Source organism: Triticum urartu, chromosome 4, assembly GCF_003073215.2.
Source record: "Triticum urartu cultivar G1812 chromosome 4, Tu2.1, whole genome shotgun sequence".
NCBI lineage: Eukaryota > Viridiplantae > Streptophyta > Magnoliopsida > Poales > Poaceae > Triticum > Triticum urartu.
Window position 1 is genome coordinate 517,888,516 of NC_053025.1, and position 23,410 is coordinate 517,911,925.

Here is a 23,410-nt window from a genome sequence, read left to right on the forward strand (position 1 = left end):
AGAGTGAAGCACGTGGGAGGGTAGTCATTTCCAGTCTTCTTGGCCTTTTTGCCTTTGCGACGACTTTCCGTGTCCTGCTTCGCCTCATCATCATCATCTTAGCGTGAAGCTCCTCCCTGATGCCCATTGATTTCAAGTCTGCCCTTGCTTTCGGCCCATCTTTGGTCCTCTCTGGCATGTTGAGCAGGGTACCAAGTAGACTCTCGCACACGTTCTTCGTGATATGCATGACATCAAGGCTGTGAGGCACACGGCGGATCTTCTAGTACGGCAAGTCCCAGAAAATAGACCTCGTTTTCCATACCTTCAGCAGTGGCTCTGGCGCCTTTCACTTCTTTCCCAGCTCTGGCGCCTTTTGCTTCTTTCCCGGCAGTGGGCAATCTTTCCAATTTTTCAACAGCTGGTCTCTTTCCTCGCCGCTCCTCGTGCACGGGTGTCTTCGGGGTTCGGTTTCACCATCGAACAGATCCTTGCGTTTCCTCCACAGGTCATCATCGCGAAGCCACCTTCGATGTCCCATGAACATGGTTTTGGAAGACCCAGAATCTCTATCTAGCTGGCGATACATTGTGTCATCCATGCACCTGACGCATCCAGAAAATCCGTGGACCACTTGCCCCGCGAGATATCCGTAACCGAGATAGTCGTGCACCGCCGTGAGCAGTGCGGCTCTCATAGGGAAATATTCTTTCTCTGCGGCGTCCCACGTATTGGCTGGCGTTTTCCACAGCGTGTCTAGCTCCTCTTTCAGCAGCCCCAGATACAGATTGATGTCATTTCCTGGTTGTTTCGGCCCTTCAATTAGCATACTCATGTGAATGTACTTCCTCTTCATGCACAACCAGGGGGGAAGGTTGTACATCCACACAAACACAGGCCAGGTGCTATGTGTGCTTCTCTAGCTGCCAAACGGATTGACTCCATCGGTGCTCGCACCCAGCACGATGTTCCTTGGATCCTTCCCAAATTCTGGGTGTTCGAAGTTCAACGCTTGCCACTGGATCGCATCCTATGGGTGACTCAGCATATTGTCTTTTTTATTTATCTCCGGATCATTTGCGTCATCTTCTCGCTTCTTCTCCTCCCTATTCGCGTGCCAACGCAGGAGCTTTGCTACCTTAGGGTCCGTGAAATACCGCTGCAGATGAGGAGTGATCAGAAAGTACCACGCCACTTTTCGAGGAGCTTTCTTCCTCTTCTTGTATCGAGTGACGCCGCACACCGGACATATGGTAGACTCCGCGTGCTCGTCCCGATAAATGATGCAATTGTTCATGCACACATGGTATTTCATGTGTGGTAAATCCAGAGGACACACGATTTTCTTCGCCTCCTCGAAACTGGTCGGGCACTTGTTCCCCTTGGGAAGACTTTCGTGCCAGAATGACATGTTCTCGTCGAAGCATGCGTCGGTCATTTTGTGGTTTACCTTCATCTCCAGAGCCATGAGCGTTACTTTCAGGCGGGTATACTCAGGCCTACATCCTTCATACAATGGAGTAACCTTGTCTATCTCCAGTTGATCCAGCTTGGCTTTCTCTCGGGCGGCAGCTCTTGCGTTATCCGTATGCTTGAGAAGCAGCTCTTGAATATGAGGGTCCTGCACCCAGCCCATCGATGGTACATCCTCGTCTGCTCCGCCGGCATCTTCATCTTCATGATCATGCCCTTCGTCTGCTCCGGCATCTTCCTCATCATCATGTCCGGCATCTTCTACATGATGACTGTGTACAGCATCACCGTCGTGATCATGTCCTGGAGATTCTTCGTCTTCTCGCCTGCCCGAGCCGCGGTGGTTGTCTTGATGCCCTTCCTCATTTCTTGCCCAGCCCCCATGGACGACTTCATAGTCATCTTCATCACCTTGCCACTGATAGCCATCCATGAAACCACGCAAGAGCAGGTGGTCCCGCACCTGCCCGGAATCTGGGTCCGCAATAAGGCTCTTCAGCTTGCATCTTCGACACGGACATCTTATCTCCGTCTCGTTCTTTTGAAGCATCTCAGCCTTCACGGAGCTCAAAAACCTATTCACGATGCCTTCGGTCATCGTGCGGACCATGGTCGCCTGCGGGGTAGAGCAAAACGATATTTTAGAACCAAGAAAAAATTTGGCATGACTTTCCCTAAAAATAGGACCAAAAAGAATGCATAGTGCCAAAATTCTCGCCGAAACGGAAATGAATCAACATTCCGGCAAAATATTGGCAACTATCGCATTTCAAATACTGGTACCTGCAAACACAAACATATATGCAACACCACAAACATATGCAACACCACGAACATACATAGATCTAGCTAGGCCACAAAAAGTGCATGTGCACGTTGTTGGAGAGGGAGAACAACATAAAGATAGCTTCCCCCTTACTTACCTATCAAAAAAAGGTAATTTAACCACTTAATTTGGATGAATCTATGGTGCAAATGAGGTGAGGAGGAGGAGGCAGCCGAGACAAGCTTGGAGGAGGAGGTGGAGAATGAAGTGGGGAAGGTGAGTGGGTAGGTGGGCTGTCCAAAATATCTTGTTGGTCCCAGGTTACTAATGGCGCACCACCTGCAAATGCGCCATTAGTAACCCTGGTTACTAATGGCGCACCTGCTGCTGATGCGCCATTAGAAGTTTTGCAAAAAAAATAAAAAATCTAATGGTGCACCGTGGCACAGTGCGCCATTACTAGTTTAAACTAGTAATGGCGCACTATGCTACGGTGCGCCATTAGTAGTTTTGCAAAAAAAAAGAATAAAAAAACAACAGTAGTGGCGCACTGTGTGGCCGGTGCGCCATTACTAGTTAGCACTAGTAATGGTGCACCGTACAGTGATGCGCCATTAGTATGTTTGGAAAAATAAATAAAAAATTTGTTACTAGTGGCGCACCATGTGCCAGGTGCGCCATTAGTGTCTTCCACACTAATGGCACACCAGCACATGGTGCGCCACTGCTATATAGTAGTGGCGCACCACATGACAGGTGCGCCATTAGTGTCTTCCACACTAATGGCGCACCAGCACATGGTGCGCCACTGCTATATAGTAGTGGCGCACCACATGACAGGTGCGCCATTAGTGTCCATTCCATCTATAGCCCTTTTCCTATTAGTGTTGCAAGAAAGATCAATCTAGTAGGCCAAACCAAACTGATAATTCGAAGAGACTTGCAAAGATAACCAATCATACATAAAAGAATTCAGAGAAGATTCAAATATTATTCATAGATAGACTTGATCATAAACCCACAATTCATCGGTCTCAACAAACACACCGCAAAAAGAAGATTACATCGAATAGATCTCCACAAGAGAGGGGGAGAACATTGTATTGAGATCCAAAAAGAGAGAAGAAGCCATCTAGCTACTAATTATGGACCCATAGGTCTGAGGTAAACTACTCACACTTCATCGGAGGGGCTATGGTGTTGATGTAGAAGCCCTCCGTGATCGATGCCCCCTCCGGCGGAGCTCCGGAACAGGCCCCAAGATGGGATCTCGTGGATACAGAAAGTTACGGCGGTGGAATTAGGGTTTTGGCTCCGTTTCTGATCGTTTGGGGGTACGTGGATATATATAGGAGGAAGGAGTACGTCGGTGGAGCAATAGGGGGCCCACAAGAGTGGAGGCCGCGCCTGGTGGGGGTGGGCGCTCCCCCTACCTCGTGGCCTCCTGTTTTATTTCTTGACGTAGGGTCCAAGTCTCTCTGGTCTTATTCATTGAGAAAATCACGTTCCCGAAGGTTTCATTCCGTTTGGACTCCGTTTGATATTCCTTTTCTTCGAAACCCTAAAACAGGCAAAAAACAGCAATTCTGGGCTGGGCCTCCGGTTAATAAGTTAGTCCCAAAAATAATATAAAAGTGGATAATAAAGCCCAATAATGTCCAAAACAGTAGATAATATAGCATGGAGCAATCGAAAATTATAGATACGTTGGAGACGTATCAAGCATCCCCAAGCTTAATTCCTGCTCGTCCTCGAGGAGGTAAATGATAAAAACATAATTTTTGATGCGGAGTGCTAGTTGGCATAATTTTAATGTAATTCTTCTTAATTGTGGTATGAATATTCAGATCCGAAAGATTCAAGACAAAAGTTCATATTGACATAAAAATAATAATACTTCAAGCATACTAACTAAGCAATTATGTCTTCTCAAAATAACATGGCCAAAGAAACTTCATCCCTACAAAATCATATGGTTTAGTCATGTTTCATTTTCGTCACACAAGAATGCTCTCATCATGCACAACCCCGATGACAAGCCAAGCAATTGTTTCATATTTTAGTAATCTCAAACCTATAAACTTTAACGCAATATATGAGCGCGAGCCATGGACATAGCACTATGGGTAGAATAGAATATAATGAGGGGGGTTATGTTGAGAAGACAAAAAAGGAGAAAGTCTCACATCAACGAGGCTAATCAATGGGCTATGGAGATGCCCACCGATTGATGTTAATGCAAGGAGTAGGGATTGCCATGCAACGGATGCACTAGAGCTATAAATGTATGAAATCTCAACAAAAGAAACTAGTGGGTGTGCATCCAACTTGCTTTCTCACGAAGACCTAGGGCACTTGAGGAGGCCCGTTGTTGGAATATACAAGCCAAGTTCTATAATGAAAAATTCCCACTAGTATATGAAAGTGACAAAACAAGAGACTCTCTAACATGAAGATCATGGTGCTACTTTGAAGCACAAGTGTGGCAAAGGATAGTAACATTGTCCCTTCTCTCTTTTTCTCTCATTTTTTTCTTTTTTTTGCGCCTTTTCTCTTTTTTATGGCCTTTCTCTTTTTTTATTCCTCACTTGGGACAATGCTCTACAAAGTGATGATCATCACACTTCTATTTATTTACAACTCAATGATTACAACTCGATACTAGAACAAAAGATGACTCTATATGAATGCCTCCAGTGGTGTACCGGGATATGCAATGGACCAAGAGTGACATGTATGAAATAATTATGAACGGTGGCTTTGCCACAAATACTATGTCAACTACATGATCATGCTAAGCAATATGACAATGATGAATGTGTCATGATGAACGTAATGATGGAAAGTTGCATGGCAATATATCTCGGAATGGCTATGGAAATGCCATAATAGGTAGGTATGGTGGCTGTTTTGAGGAGGATATAAGGAGGTTTATGTGTGAAAGAGTGTATCATATCACGGGGTTTGGATGCACCGGCGAAGTTTGCGCCAACTCTCAATGTGAGAAGGGGCAATGCACGGTACCGAAGAGGCTAGCAAGGATGGAAGGGTGAGAGTGCGTATAATCCATGGACTCAACATTGGTCATAATGAACTCACATAATTATTGCAAAAATCTACAAGTCATCAAAAACCTTGATACTACGCGCATGCTCCTAGGGGGATAGATTGGTAGGAAAAGACCATCACTCGTCCCCGACCGCCACTCATAAGGAAGACAATCAAATAACACCTCATGTTTCAAATTTGTTACATAACGTTTACCATACGTGCATGCTACGGGACTTGCAAACTTCAACACAAGTATTTCTCAATTTCACAACTACTCAACTAGCACGACTTTGATATTGTTACCTCCATATGTCAAAACAATCATCAAGCGTCAAACTTCTCTTAAGAAAATTTTACTAACTTTGAATACCTATCATATCAGGATTTTAATCAAATTACCATGCTATTAAGACTATCAAAATAATCTAAGTGAAGCATGAGAGATCAATGGTTTCTATAAAACAAATCAACCACTGTGCTCTAAAAGATATAAGCGAAGCACATAGAGTATTCTAACAAATTCCAAATCATGTATGGCTCTCTCAAAAGGTGTGTACAGCAAGGATGATTGTGGTAGACTAACAAGAAAAGACTCAAATAATACAAGATGCTCCAAGCAAAACACATATCATGTGGCGAATAAAAATATAGCTCCAAGTAAAGTTACCGATAGAAGTAGATGAAAGAGGGGATGCCTTCCGGGGCATCCCCAAGCTTTGGCTTTTAGGTGTCCTTAGATTATCTTGGGGGTGCCATGGGCATCCCCAAGCTTAGGCTCTTGCCACTCCTTGTTCCATAATCCATCAAATCTTTACCCAAAACTTGAAAACTTCACAACACAAAACTTAAAGTAGAAAATCTCGTGAGCTCCGTTAGCGAAAGAAAATAAAAGACCACTTCAAGGTACTGTAATGAACTCATTCTTTATTTATATTGGTGTTATACCTACTGTATTTCAACTTCTCTATGGTTTATAAACTATTTCACTAGCCACAGATTCATCAAAATAAGCAAACAACACACGAAAAACAGAATCTGCCAAAAACAGAACAGTCTGTAGTAATATGTAACTAATGCAAACTTCTGGAACCCCACAAATTCTAAAATAAATTGCTTGACGTGAGTAATTTATCTATTAATCATCTGAAAAAATAATTAACTAAATAGCACTCTCCAAATAAAAATGGCATCAATTCTCGTGAGCGCTAAAGTTTCTGTTTTTTACAGCAAGTTCAACAAGACTTTCCCCAAGTCCTCCCAACGGTTCTACTTGGCACAAACACTAATTAAACACAAAAAACACAACCAAAACAGAGGATAGATAAATTATTTATTAACAGGAGCAAAAAGCAAGGAATAAAAATAAAATTGGGTTGCCTCCCAACAAGCGCTATCATTTAACGCCCCTAGCTAGGCATAACAAGCAAGAATAGATCTAGGTATTGCCATCTTTGGTAGGCAATCCATAAGTGGCTCTCATAATAGATTCATAAGGTAATTTAATTTTATTTCTAGGAAAGTTTTCCATGCCTTTCCTTAATGGAAATTGGAATCTAATATTTCCTTCCTTCATATCAATAATTGAACCAATCGTTCTAAGGAAAGGTCTACCAAGAATAATAGGACATGAAGGATTGCAATCTATGTCAAGAACAATAAAATCTACGGGAACATAATTCCTATTTGCAACAATAAGAACATCATTAATTCTTCCCATGGGTTTCTTAATAGTGGAATCTGCAAGGTGCAAGTTTAGAGAGCAATCATCAAAATCATGGAAACCTAACAAATCACAAAAAGTCTTTGGAATCGTGGAAACACTAGCACCCAAATCACATAAAGCATAGCATTCATGATTTTTAATTTTAATTTTAATAGTTGGTTCCCACTCATCATAAAGTTTTCTAGGGATAGAAACTTCCAATTCAAGTTTTTCTTCATAAGATTGCATCAAGGCATCAACGATATGTTTAGTTAACGCTTTATTATGACTATAAGCATGAGGAGAATTTAGCACGGATTGCAACAAGGAAATAAAATCAATCAAAGAGCAATTTTCATAGTTAAATTCCTTGAAATCCATAATAGTGGGTTTAGCAACATCTAGGGTTTTAATTTCTTCAATCCCACTTTTATCAAATTTAGCATCAAGATCAACAAATTCCGAATTCTTGGAACGCCTTCTAGGTAAAGGTGGATCATATTCAGTCCCATCATTATCAAGATTCATATTGCAAAACAAAGATTTAATAGGGGACACATCAATAACTTTTAGATCTTCATCTTTATTTTCATAGGAACTAGAAGAACATGCTCTTATAAAGGCATCTTTCTTAGCACGCATCCTAGTGGTTCTTTCTTTGCACTCGTCAATGGAAATTCTCATGGCTTTGAGAGACTCATTGATATCATGCTTAGGTGGAATAGATCTAAGTTTCAAAGAATCAACAACAAGAGCAATTCTATCAACGTTCCTTGCCAAATCATCAATCTTAAGCAATTTTTCTTCAATCATAGCATAAAAATTCTTTTGCGAAGTAATAAATTCTTTAATATTAGATTCAAAATCAGAGGGCATCTTATTATAATTTCCATAAGAATTGTTGTAGGAATTACCATAATTATTAGAGGGATTACTAGGATAAGGCCTAGGATTGAAATTTCCTCTATACGCGTTGTTACCTAAATTGTTCCTACCAACAAAATTAACATCCATAGATTCATTATTATTCTCAATCAAAGTAGACAAGGGCATATCGTTAGGATCAGAAGAAACACTCTTATTAGCAAAGAATTTCATAAGTTCATCCATCTTTCCACTCAAAACATTAATTTCTTCTATCGCATGCACCTTTTTATTAGTAGATCTTTCAGTATGCCATTGAGAATAATTAACCATAATATTATCTAGGAGTTTAGTAGCTTCTTGTGACGCCCCAAGACCGCAACTTCAGATGCCTTCCTTGGTTTCTGAGATTCGTGGTGTGATTTGTTTTTTTTGCTTGTTGCTTTCATCATTGCATCATGTGCATTGCATCATGTCATCATGCCATCATTTTCTCAAAGCCAACTAAAAAATCACTTAAATAAATTGCATGGATCTTTGGTCCATTTAAACCGAGGGAAGGGTGACTTCTCTTTATAACATATCCTCCCGATATTAGGGAGCTATTATAAAGTATTCCATGGATGTGGAATTACTGTGACACACTTGCAATTTAAACTATCAAGTCTTTTCTGCTTCGAGTTGCTCCTCAAACCTTGCCATATACTATTTCATCATTTTCCGGAGCTCCACCAAAAATCCGAACATTTTTGGACCTTCCTAACCCTCACTTCCTATTCAAACCATTTGAATTTAAATCAGATGAGTTTGAATTTAAACTTTGAAAAATGGCCACTCCATTTTTCTTGGATCATACACATTTTTGCGAGTCCGGGAATATTATCCTCGTGCCCAAACTCTTTCTCTACCCCTTTTCTTTTCTTCCATTTTCTTCCTCTTTTTTCTGCTGTTTTGAAAAGAGTAAGAGAGGGAGAAGAGAGCCCAGAAGCTAGTTGGGCCTCCCTACTGTTGCGCCAGCTGCAACCTGCAGCTAGGCTGGCCCATTCGGCCCAAGACCGAGGCCCGACCGAACCCTAGCCTCTCCCGAGCCTGTTTACCAGTCCACCTCCCGATCCCCATCTCCCTCCCGAGCGCCGTCACGAAGGGAGAGGACCGCGCCATCCCCATCTCCCTCGACCCCTCTGCTCGATACCTCTCCCTCTCATCCTCCCTCCAGTGCCGCCAGGGAGGAGCCCTCACCCACTCCCCTCGCGCGCGAGCTCGACCTCGAGCGCCTGAGATGCTCTTCCGCCGGGTACTCCGTTCCTCTGCCGCCAGCAAGCTCCGACCTGTGAGCCAACGCCACCGACGCCCACCTGCCATGGCTGCGTGCCCCCTGGAGCCAGCAGGTCGCTGCCCTGCCTTGCACCCGTGAACTCCGGCTACTGCTTCCTCGATCCCCTCAGTGGTTGCGCCCTTGCACAGCGTCGCCGGCACCCTCCGGCCTCGTGCCGCCCCGCGGCCCCTGGGTTCCTGGCAACCCCGCACCGCGCCGTCCTTCCTCATTGCCGGCGTCCAGCCTCCCCGTGCTCGACCCCGACTTCCGCGGATTTGCGTACTCGCCGGAGATCAAATCGTTAACGTCTTCTTCACCCCTTGCCATGCCTATTTTTCCTCTTGCCCTTGAGCTCCCTTGCGTCCTCTCTTCTCGGGCCGCTCATCCCACCGTGGCTGCCGTTGCTAGCTGCTCCACCCTTCCTAGAGTTCGTTCCCACGCACGCCTCGCCCTCTGTAACTCCGCTACCTTGCTGCTATTGTCATTCCAACCTCCCAGTAACGGGAGCTCCGCAGTCTTCCGCACGGTCGTGGACGTCTTGAGTCGTTTGCCTCCTGCACACGTCGTGGTTTCCACCAAGTCCACCGAAGGCCACCCTACAACAACAACCAAGTACCCATGGACGCAAGTACCAACCGTTGCATTCCATTTCATCCTCGTCAATGCCAAGAGGACGCCAAGTACCACGATGTTGAGGTCCCTCAAGTTCGACTACATGAAAACGCAAAGTACTAAAGGAAATATGCCCTAGAGGCAATAATAAAGTTATTATTTATTTTCTTATATCATGATAAATGTTTATTATTCATGCTAGAATTGTATTAACCGGAAACATAATACATGTGTGAATACATAGACAAATAGTATGTCACTGGTATGCCTCGCTCGTTGAATCAAAGATGGTTAAGTTTCCTAGCCATAGACATGCGTTGTCATTTGATTAACGGGGTCACATCATTAGAGAATGATGTGATTGACTTGATCCATTCCGTTAGCATAGCACTTGATCGTTTAGTTTGTTGCTATTGCTTTCTTCATGACTTATGTTCCTATGACTATGAGATTATGCAACTCCCGTTTACCGGAGGAACACTTTGTGTGCTACCAAAAGTCACAACGTAACTGGGTGATTATAAAGGTGCTCTATAGGTGTCTCCGAAGGTACTTGTTGGGTTAGCGTATTTAAAGATTAGGATTTTTCACTCCGATTGTCGGAGAGGTATCTCTGGGCCCACTCGGTAATGCACATCACTATAAGCCTGGCAAGCATTGCAACTAATGAGTTAGTTGCGGGATGACGTGTTATGGAACGAGTAAAGAGACTTGCCGGTAATGAGATTGAACTAGGTATTGAGATACCGACGATCGAATCTCGGGCAAGTAACATACCGATGACAAAGGGAACAACGTATGTTGTTATGCGGTCTGACCGATAAAGATCTTCGTAGAATATGTAGGAGCCAATATGAGCATCTAGGTTCCGCTATTGGTTATTGACCGGAGACGTGTCTCGGTCATGTCTACATAGTTCTCGAACCCGTAGGGTCCGCACGCTTAAAGTTCGATGACGGTTATATTATGAGTTTATGCATTTTGATGTACCGAAGGAGTTCGGAGTCCCGGATGAGATCGAGGACATGACGAGGAGTCTCGAAATGGTCGAGACGTAAAGATCGATATATTGCACGACTATATTCGGACATCGCAAAGGTTCCGAATGATTCGGGTATTTTCGGGAGTACCTGGGAGTTACGGGAATTCGTATTGGGCCTTAATGGGCCATACGCGAAAGGAGAGAAAGGCCTCAAAGGGTGGCCGCACCCCTCCCCATGGGCTGGTCCGAATTGGACTAGGGAGGGGGGCGCCCCCTTCCTTCCTTCTCCTTTTCCCTTCCCTTTCCTTCCCTCCTACTCCTACTACTTGGAAGGGCTCCTAGTTCTACTAGGGAAGGGGGAATCCTACTCCCGGTGGGAGTAGGACTCCCCTAGGGCGTGCCATAGAGAGGGCCGGCCCTCCCCCTCCTCCACTCCTTTATATACGGGGGCAGGGGGCACCTCAAAGACACAACAATTGATCTCTTGATCTCTTAGCCGTGTGAGGTGCCCCTCTCCACCATAATCCACCTCGGTTATATCGTAGCGGTGCTTAGGCGAAGCCCTGCGTCGGTAGAACATCATCATCGTCAACACGCCGTTGTGCTGACGGAACTCTCCCTCAAAGCTCGGCTGGATCGGAGTTCGAGGGACGTCATCGAGTTGAACGTGTGCAGAACTCGGAGGTGCCGTGCGTTCGGTACTTGATCGGTCAGATCGTGAAGACGTACGACTACATCAATCGCGTTGTGCTAACGCTTCCGCTTTCGGTCTACGAGGGTACGTGGACAACACTCTCCCCTCTCGTTGCTATGCATCACCATGATCTTGCGTGTGCGTAGAATTTTTTTTGAAATTACTACGTTCCCCAACAGTGGTATCGGAGCCAGGTTTTATGCGTTGATGTAATATGCACAAGTAGAACACAAGTGAGTTGTGGGCGATATAAGTCATACTGCTTACCAGCATGTCACACTTTGGTTCGGCGGTATTGTTGGCTGAAGCGGCCCGGACCGACATTACGCGTACGCTTATGCGAGACTGGTTTTACCGCCGTGCTATGCACACAGGTGACTAGCGGGTGTCAGTTTCTCCAACTTTAGTTGAACCGAGTGTGGCTACGCCCGGTCCTTGAGAAGGTTAAAACAGCACCAACTTGACAAACTATCGTTGTGGTTTTGATGCGTAGGTAAGAACGGTTCTTGCTATGCCCGTAGCAGCCACGTAAAACTTGCAACAACAAAGTAGAGGACGTCTAACTTGTTTTTGTAGGGCATGTTGTGATGTGATATGGTCAAGACATGATGAGATATAAGTTGTTGTATAAGATGATCATGTTTTGTTGAAGTTATCGGTAACTGGCAGAAGCCTTATGGTTGTCTCTTTATTGCATAAGATGCAAGCGCCAAATAATTGCTTTACAATTATCGCTATGCGATAGCAATAGTTGCAAGAGCAATAGTTGGCGAGTCGATCATGTGATGACACATTGATATAAATGAAGATGATGGAGATCATGGTGTCATGCCGGTGACGATGGAAATCATGATGATGTTTTGGAGATGGAGATCAAAGGCACAAGATGATGATGGCCATATCATGTCAAATATTTTGATTGCATGTGATGTTTATCTTTTATGCATCTTATCTTGCTTTAATTGACGGTAGCATTATAAGATGATCTCTCACTAAATTTCAAGATAAAAGTGTTCTCCCTGAGTATGCACCATTGCCAAAGTTCGTCGTGCCCAGACACCACGTGATGATCGGGTGTGATAAGCTCTACGTCCATCTACAATGGGTGCAAGCCAGTTTTGCACACGCAGACTACTCAGGTTAAACTAGACGAGCCTAGCATATGCAGATATGGCCTCAGAACACTGAGACCGAAAGGTCGAGCGTGAATCATATAGTAGATATGATCAACATAGTGATGTTCACCATTGAAAACTACTCCATTTCACGTGATGATCGATTATGGTTTAGTTGATTTGGATCACGTGATCACTTAGAAGATTAGATGGATGTCTTTATAAGTGGGAGTTCTTAAGTAATATTATTAATTGAACTTAAATTTATCATGAACTTATTCCTGGTAGTATTAGCATATCTATGTTGTAGATCAATAGCTCGCGTTGAGCTCCCTAGTTTTATTTTTCAAAGATGTTAGTAGCAATGATGCGGATTGGATCCGTGATCTGAGGTTTATATTCATTGCTGCACAGAAGAATTATGTCCTTAATGCACCACTAGGTGACAGACCTATTGCAGGAGCAGATGCAGACGTCATGAACGTTTGGCTAGCTCAATATGATGACTACTTGATAGTTTAGTGCCCCATGCTTAACAGCTTAGAATCGGGACTTCAAAGATGTTTTGAACGTCATGGATCATATGGATGTTCCAGGAGTTGAAGTTAATATTTCAAGCAAATACCTGAGTTGAGAGAAATGAAGTGTCCAACAAGTTCTATAGCTAAAATATGAAGGAGAATAGCTCAAGCAGTGAGCACGTGTTCAGATTGTCTGGGTACTACAATCGCTTGAATCAAGTGGGAGTTAATCTTCCAGATAAAATAGTGATTGACAGAATTCTCTAGTCACCGTCACCAAGTTAGTATAATTTCTTGATGAACTATAGTACGCAAGGGATGACAAAAATGATTCCTGAGCTTTTCATGATGATGAAATCGATGAAGGTAGAAATCAAGAAAGAGCATCAAGTGTTGATGATTAACAAGACCACTAGTTTCAAGAAAAGGGCAAAGGGAAAGAAAGGGAACTTCAAGAAGAACAGCAAGCAAGTTACTGCTCAAGTGAAGAAGCCCAAGTCTGGACCTAAGCCTGAGACTAAGTGCTTCTACTGCAAAGGGACTGGTCACTAAAAGCGGAACTGCCCCAAGTATTTGGCAATTAAGAAGGATGGCAAAGTGAACAATGCTATATTTGATATACATGTAACTGATGTGTACTTTACTAGTGTTTATAGAAACCCCTCGGTATTTGATACTGGTTCAGTTGCTAAGAATAGTAACTCGAAATGGGAGTTGCAGAATGAACAGAGACTAGTTAAGGGTGAAGTGACGATGTGTATTGGAAATGGTTCCAAGATTGATATGATCATCATCGCACACTCCCTATACTTTCGAGATTAGTGTTAAACCTAAAATAAATGTTATTTAGTGTTTGCATTGAGCATGAATATGATTGGATCATGTTTATTGCAATACGGTTATTCATGTAAGTTAGAGAATAATTGTTGTTCTGTTTACATGAATAAAACCTTCTATGGTGATACACCCAATGAAAATGGTTTGTTGGCTCTCGATCGTAGTGATACACATATTCATAATATTGAAGCCAAAAGATGCAAAGTTAATAATGATAGTGCAACTTATTTGTGGCATTGCCGTTTGGGATAATTAGATTTATGCCCCTAGTTGTGTCCCACTCGTCTGTTTTACCCCTAATTCCCAAAAGTCACCGGTTCTGTCCAAGTCACTTTGCTCCTCTTATGCTTTTGCCCTTTGACTATTTGACCGTCAGTTTAAAAACTTCATAACTAATTCATATTATATCAGGAAAATGCAAATAAGATACCAAAATGTTTGGAAAAACATCACCTATATGCCAGTGTCATTTTCATTCATGAAAAATGCGTTGGAAGGTGCCCATCCGAGTTTTAGCTCTTTTGATACCACCATGAATAGTAAAATGTAAAAAAATTCAAAAAAATAGGAAGGCAAAGAACGTCAAATGTTCTAAGTGCTTGCCAAGTTTCATCAGGGAATGACATTCATGGAAGTCGTGGCAAAAAAATAATCTATTTTGGAGTGTTGGTTGTTTTTTTGCCGCGGCACCCACGAATGTTATTCCCTGATGAAACTTGGCAAGCACTTCAAACATTTGTCATTCTTTGCCACAAAATTTTCTTTTGAATTTTTTGAACTTTTTTAGATTTTACTATTCATGGTGGTAGCATAAGAGCTAAAACTCGGATGGGCACCTTCCAACACTTTTTTCATGAATGAAAATGACACTCACATATAGGTGATGTTTTTCCGAACATTTTGGTATCTTATTTGCATTTTTATGATTTAGTATGAACTAGTTATGAATTTTTCAAACTGACGGTCAAACGATCAAAGGGCAAAAGCATAACAAGAGCAAAGTGACTTGGACAGAACCGGTGACTTTTGGGAATTAGGGGTAAAACAGACGAGTGGGACACAACTAGGGGCATAAATCTAATTATCCCTTGCCGTTTAGGTCATATTGGTGTAAAGCGCATGAAGAAACGGCATGCTGATGGGCTTTTGGAATCACTTGATTATGAATCATTTTGATGCTTGCGAACCATGCCTCATGGGCAAGATGACTAAGACTCCGTTCTCCGGAACAATGGAGCAAGCAACTGACTTATTGGAAATAATACATACTGATGTATGCAGTCCGATGAATATTGAGGCTCGCAGCGGGTATCGTTATTTTCTGACCTTCACAGATGATTTGAGCAGATATGGGTATATCTACTCGATGAAACATAAGTCTGAAACATTTGAAAAGTTCAAAAAAACTTTAGAGTGAAGTGGAGAATCATCGTGACAAGAAAATAAAGTTTCTACGATCTGATCGCAGAGACAAATATTTGAGTTACGAGTTTGGTCTTCAATTAAAACAATGTGGAATAGTTTCACAAAATCGTGCCACCTGGAACACCACAGCATAATGGTGTGTCCGAACGTCATAATCGTACTATTATTGGATATAGTGTAATCTATGATGTTTCTTACCGATTAACCACTATAGTTTTGAGGTTATGCATTAGAGACAGCTACATTCACGTTAAATAGGGCACCATCTAAATCCGTTGAGACGACATCGTATGCTATGGTTTGGCAAGAAACCTAAGCTGTCGTTTCTTAAAGTTTGAGGTTGCAATGCTTATGTGAAAAAGTTTCAACCTGATAAGCTCAAACCCAAATCGGAGAAGTGCGTCTCCATAGGATACTCAAAAGAAAATGTTGGGTACACCTTCTATCACAGATCCGAAGGCAAGATATTCATTGCTGAGAATGGATCCTTTCTAGAGAAGGAGTTTCTCCCAAAAGAAGTGAGTGGGAGGAAAGTAGAACTTGATGAGGTAACTGTACCTGCTCCCTTATTGGAAAGTAGTTCATCACAGAAATCTGTTCCTGTGACTACTACACCAATTAGTGAGGAAGCTAATGATGATGATCATGTAACTTCAGATCAAGTTACTACCGAACCTCGTAGGTAAACCAGAGTGAGATGTGCACCAGAGTGGTATGGTAATCCTATTCTGGAGGTCATGTTACTTGACCATGACGAACCTACAAACTATGAGGAAGCGATGATGAGCCCAGATTCCACGAAATAGCTTGAGGCCATGAAATCTGAGATGAGATCCATGTATAAGAACAAAGTATGGAATTTGATTGACTTGCCCAAAGATCGGCGAGCCGTTGAGATTAAATGGATCTTCAAGAGGAATATAGACGCTGATAGTAGTGTTACGATCTACAAAGCTAGAATTGTCGCAAAAAGGTTTTCGACAAGTTCAAGGTGTTGACTACGATGAGAGTTTCTCACTCGTATCTATGCTTAAGTATGTCCGAATCATGTTAGCAATTGCCACATTTTATGAAATCTGACAAATGGATAAACAAAACTACATTCCTTAATGGGTTTATTAAAGAAGAGTTGTATATGATGCAACAAGAAAGTTTTGTCAATCCTAAAGGTGCTAACAAAATATGCAAGCTCTAGCGATCCATCTGTGGACTGGTGCAAGCATCTCGGAGTTGGAATATACGCTTTGATAAGTTGATCAAAGCATATAGTTTTATACAGACTTGAGGTGAAGCCTGTATTTACAAGAAAGTGAGTGGGAGCACTACAGTATTTCTGATAAGTATATGTGAATGACATATTGTTGATCAGAGATAATGTAGAATTATTCTGCAAAGCATAAATGAGTGTTTGAAAGGAGTTTTTCAAAGAAAGACCTCGGTGAAGCTGCTTACATATTGAGCATCAAGATCTATAGAGATAGATCAAGACGCTTAATAAGTTTTTCAATGAGTACATACCTTGACAAGATTTTGAAGTAGTTCAAAATGGAACAGTCAAAGAAAGAGTTCTTGCCTATGTTACAAGGTGTGAAACTGAGTAAGACTTAAAACCCGACCACAACAGAAGATAGAGAGAGAATGAAAGTCATTCCCTATGCCTCAGCCATAGGCTCTATAAAGTATGTCATGCTGTGTACCAGACCTATTGTATACCCTGCCCTGTGTTTGGCACGGGAGTACAATAGTGATCTAGGAGTAGATCACTGGACATTGGTCAAAATTATCCTTAGTGGAATAAGGATATGTTTCTCGATTATGGAGGTGACAAAAGGTTTGTCGTAAAGGGTTATGTCGATGCAAGTTTTGACACTGATCCAGATGACTCAAAGTCTCAATCTGGATACATATTGAAAGTGGGAGCAATTAGCGAGAGTAGCTCCGTGCAGAGCATTGTTGACATAGAAATTTGCAAAATACATACGGATCTGAATGTGGCAGACCCGTTGACTAAACTTCCCTCACAAGCAAAACATGATCACACCTTAGTACTCTTTGGGTATTAATCACATAGCAATGTGAACTAGATTATTGACTCTAGTAAACACTACAAAAAAATACACTTCCGTGATGATACGTGTTTGTCACAGTAGGTCGCTTTTTTTGTCATGCATGTACATGCATGACAAATTTATGACATAATCAAGATAGTCATACCTGTGCTGTCGTAGAAGTGTTCCATGACATTGCCAAAATTATCATCACAGAAGTGTCCACTTCCATGAAGATAAATTGCGCGTCACAGAAGTGCTTCCGTCAAGGGTGACCGACACGTGGCATCCACCATAATGGAACACCGTTAAGCTATCGGGTCGGGTTTTGGATCCGATAACCCGTTAACAGCCCCGACCAATGGGAAATTTCCACGTGTAAAATTCTTATTGGCCGGACGAAACACGTGTCAACTCGTCAGTGGGTCAGATAGGCGCCTATGATACGTCGACACGTGGAATGGCCCAACAAAGGTCCATTCCTGTGTAAAGGCCGGCCCATTTGCCTTGGTCAAAAGCTGGCGGGCCGGCCCATGGAAAGCCTATTAACGGCCTGTTCGAATATAGCCCATTTACAGCCCGCTAACCCAAGGCCCGTTACGCCCTATCCGAATTAGGCCCAGTAGCGTCATCTGGGCCATCCAATATGATTCCAGCCTGTTTTCACTTCTGGCCCATGTATGTCCCATGACGTCTTTCGGCCCATAGGAGGCCCTATGTAACTCTTGGCCTATTAACGACCCGTGGTGAAACTGACCCGTAATGAACAGCGTATCACTTTACACCCGTTAACGGCCGTGGTGAAACTGGCCGTGATGAACAGTGTATCACTTTATACCCATTAACGGCCCGTTATACCGTTGGGCCGTTTCCAGCCCATGTTATCTTCCGGCCTTCTTCAGAGCCCATTTATTCTTGGGCTCATTTCCAGCATTCATTTACTTACGGCCCGTTGCTGTCATTTTCTACTTGTGGGCCAAATTCAGCCCGTGGTTATAGTCGGCCCGTTTGTGGTCTGTTAATACGTTGGGCCGTTTTCATAGCGTCATCAAATACGGCCTATTAACGATGGCCCGTTATGGTCGGCCCATGAACGGACGATTCCAACTCTAGCCCGTTTACGGCCAGAATGCGGTATGTTCGGCCCATGTTTGGCCAATCGATCATACGACCCGTATAAGGCCCATTGATGATACGACCCGTAGAAGGCCCATTGATGATAGGGCCCGTAGAAGGCCCATTGTTTCTACGGCCTGTAGAAGGCCCACTGTTTATACGGCCCGTAGAAGGCCCACTGTTTATATGGCCCGTAGAAGGCCCACAGTTTCTACGGCCCGTAGGAGGCCCAGTGTCACTACAGTAAATATTAGCCCATGGTTATTGTGGCCTAGTTTTAAAAAATAGGTTATTGCACCCACTAGCAAACCGCAGAAAAAGAACCGCACTGACTACAAGCAAACAAATAAACAAGACAACAAGGAAATAAATAAGCAAGCAACTTACACTAGGCTATCACGGCTATTACACATATTACATCCATTGGGCATCAAAGTTCGCCACCAGTGCAAATATAGGGAACACAACATCATATAAACGTCGCAGCAAAACAAGTCCAAAACTGAAACCACTTCAGAAGAGCTCAAGAAACAATATCCTGGGTACCCATAATGCTGGCAAGATGCTTAGCAAGCTTATTAACTTTCTCTTGTTTGGCGCTTAAGTCCTCTAGCGCTTGCTGTTGCACCAGAAAGTATGCATCTGAATTCTGCAGGGACTTCCTCAGTCCTTCGGCTTCCTGTCGCATAACATCTGATCGATGTCTTTCAACTTGAAGTTGAGACTCAAGAAGCCGAACTGATTCAAGCAACGAGTTCGAAGAGCTGGTGCCAGCAGTGGTAGACAGTAACTTGAACACTACATCAAGACAGGACTTTGGGGTTGTCTCAGTGTCTTCAATATAGTTTTTATCAGCTTTCTTGGAGACCAACAGGGATGTCTCACTATCTTGAACCTTATCTGCATTACTTCCTTTACCATTGCATAACAGGGTACTCTTCTCCAATATTTTATCCGCGTTCTAAAAGAGAAACAAACAAACACATCTCAGGTTTACCAGTTCAGTAGTAAGGTGGACAGGATAACAACATGAAACAAACATATATCTATGTAGTATGGTCACTGTATGGTCTATATCATTCTAGTTTATGTTGCCAAATCAAGATAGATACAATTTGAATCATATCTATTTAAGACAAAGCAGCATAGGCAGAATATAAGTGTGGGAAACTACACAGCAATAACAACACTTGTAATGTGCATGGCATGAGAACATAACTGTTTATTCAATTGAAACTGAAATCAAGATAGAGCAAGTTACAACAGCAAATAGCCAAACACGTTGAAGAAACAGGTTTAAAACATACCTGTTGCGCCATTGGAGTTTCAATTGCATCCTTCAAATTTGAAATTAGTTGGTATCAGTAAATACAGTGATGCAAGAGCAAAGTAGTATGAACCATAGCTACGGAACCTGACCTGAGAACAATTCTTCTTCTGCTTTAAGCGTTGACTTCGGGTTCGGAGTGGTGGTCCTCGTGATTCTGTGGTGGAGACGGTGCTGTGTCAACGGGAACTGGGTGTCTATCTGCTGGGGTTGGGGTTAGAAGGGGTGTAGCTGGTTCTCTGTCCAACTGGGTAGGGGTACAATCTGTATGAGTGTGGGTTATGTGTGGTGGGGCTGGTTCTTGGGCAAGTACAACCGTGGTTCTACCTGCATCGACATGTAGCGCGATCTTTTCTGAAGACCGTGTTTTTACTCCCACAGATACTGCCATCACTCCCTCCAATTGAAATGGCTGATAAACAAGAAAAGTAATTGAATGTACAGACATTGTAAGATAGACAGGTGCAATGGATAGTAGGGAACAAAACAGGGGCATGAAATAATTCACATTTATGTTGTCTAAGCAAACAGAATAGCAGGACATAATTTCACATATATGATGGCTAATTAAACAGGATAGCATGACACAATTTCACATGTATGATGGCTAACTAAACAGGATAGAATGACATACTTCAAAATATGATGACTATGTAAACAAGATGACATGATATAACTATACGATGTGTCTATTAAAGTGGCTGGCATGCCATAAATCACAAACATGCCGTCGATGGAAACATGATGGCATGATATAATTCACGGATAGAATGACATAATTTAAATATGATGACTATGTAAACAGGATGAGATGATATAACTATATTATGTCTTTAGAAAATGGGTTGGCATGCCATAATTTAGATACATGCTTTCTATGTAAACATCATAGCATGACATAATTCAAATATATGATTTATATACTAAGGAAGTGAGCAGAGGGCAATCGCATATATGATGTGTCAACTAAGGAGATGGCATTCAATATTGTGTATAAGATGTAAAAACTAAGCATTGCAATACAACATATGCATTATATGAGTAATATAACCCTGCCAAGTTTGAGCATACACCTCAGGGGGATAATAGTACTGGTCATCTGCCTCTGAATCCTCCTCTGAAGAGCTATCTGTAACCAGCAAGATATCTGCTTCAGCAGGTAGCATTGTCTGCTCTGAAGACCTTGTTTTCACTCCAGATTTCTCCATCACCAATTCAAATGGCTGATGCACAGGAAAAGCAGTTGAATATACAAACATTGTCAAGAAAAGCAATGAGAAATACAAAAAAAGGATGGCATGATATAATTCACATATATGACGCTTGCCTAAATAGCATGGCATTGCATAATTCACATACATAATGCCTTGCAACAAGATAACATTGCATAATTCACATATATAATGTCTTGCAACAAGATGGCATTGCATAATTCACATATATGGTAATTAGACACTAAACAGGTGTCATTCACACAAAGCATGCATAAACTAAGCAAAATAGCAATGCAAGATACCATACGCATGATATGAGCAACATAACCCTGCCAAGTTAGGGCATGCACCTCGGGGGGGGGGGGGGGAATATGACTGGTCATCTGTCTCTGAATCCTCCTCTGAGGAGCTATCGGTAACCAGCAAGACATGCGCTTCGTCAGATAGCATTGTCTGCTCTGAAGACCTTGTTTCCACTCCAGATTTTCCCATGATCGTGCCAAATGGCTGATGCACAGGAAGAGTAATTGAATGTACTAAAATTGTTGACAAATTTAACACGTAATAAAAAATGATGGCATGATATAATTCACATATAATATGACTGGCTAACCAGGGTGGCATTGCAAAATTCACATATATGATGCCTGGCTAGACAAGATGGCATTGCATGATTCACATATACGATAAAGAAACTAAACAGATGGCATTGACACAAAGCATGTCTAAACTAAGCAGATGACATCTTTAATGTATACAGTAAACTATGCAAGGCACCATATGCATGATATTACCAACATCAGCATGCCAAGTTAGAGCAAAGACCTCATGGGGTAAATAGGAGTGGTCTTCTCCTTCTGAATCCCCCTCATAACAGTTATCTTCCTCTTGATTACGATCCGAAATGGGTGGAGGGGGGCTGCCTTTGCGCCCACCATGGAACGACATCTGCATGAAATTTTATTGCCACGCAAGGCTCATCTATTTTGCTCTACATGATCAGTTCCATTGTGTACAATAACTGGCATGCATAGGAATAAAACATTGTGAGATTATGTAAGGAGTGCATGCACAAATCCAGAGTGATGGTAGCAAACTGTGGATAGACCCAAAACCAATGATAGTAGGCAGATAATAGCTTTAGTTAAAAAATATAGATAATGGCTCCTTTAATGTTTGTTTGCACCCAACATGAAACTCATAGTAGACACCGGAGATTAACCAGATAGTAGACAGATAGTACTGATTGCTGCCCCAATATGTACCCCACAACCATTTAAAAACTCAAGTTTCAGCATCAGTTTGGAACTGACTCGGAGTCTAATAGGTGAACACGACGATAATGTAGCATGTCATCATATTAAGCGACGCATAACGTAAGCAGACACGGAAGAGTGTGACCTCTCTTCCGGACCCGTGTAGTCCTCAAGGTCATCTGCTCAGTTGATGATGGTAATGCAGTTGTCGTGGCTGTCGGCAGCGGGGAAGAAGATCTGAGGCGGCGAAAGACAGTCTGGAGAGCGGATCCCTGCTGTGGTGAACCCTTCCGTCATTGGAGCAGCTGAGCTGGGGTGGAACACAGCGCCTCAGGAGCAGGACAAACCACACAAGGTTTTCTTTGACACATATCTATAACAGAAGTAATTGAGTAAGGGCTTGTTTGAATTTGAGGATTCTAACAATGCAGGGATAGGAAATAGACAGAAATAGGATAGGAATGCACGTGCAAAATAGAGAATTTAAAAACACAGGATTTCTGCCAATCTGGGTGTTTGATTCACAACAATTGGAAGATCACAGGATGCAAAAAAGCATGGTGAGATTAAGTCAAACCACAAGAAAATGTACGGTTATAATGCTATTATGGTACTATCTCTTAGTCTTGTGCTTGATGAATAGGTATATGAAAAGGAGGAGAAGTGGAAATTAGAATTCCTGTGGTTTTTCTTTCAAGGAGACACTGAAGGAACAAATCCTACAGTTTTCCTTTGCTCCATTCCTTTGCACCAAATTCATGAAAAGTAGTACCATAGGAAACTTTCCAATTCCGATGTTTTTCATTCACTTTTCCTTTCAAACACTGGCGATTCTAGTAGGCAGGCTTGAGCAAGGAAAATCCTACACTAAAAAATGTTTTTGTGCTACTTCTATTACTTTGGACCCAGGCCACTGCCATACTAGCTCAACTCCCAGGCCCATTGACAAATGCACAACTGAAACGCGCAGAGATAAATAATGATGGCGTTCAAGAGAGTCCATCACGAATAGCTAAGTTTCCTGGTACCTCACTGCTTGTCATATAGTAGGATAAAATAATCGTATTTTCCATTACTACAAGTGCTCAGTGGACAATATATATAACATGTAGA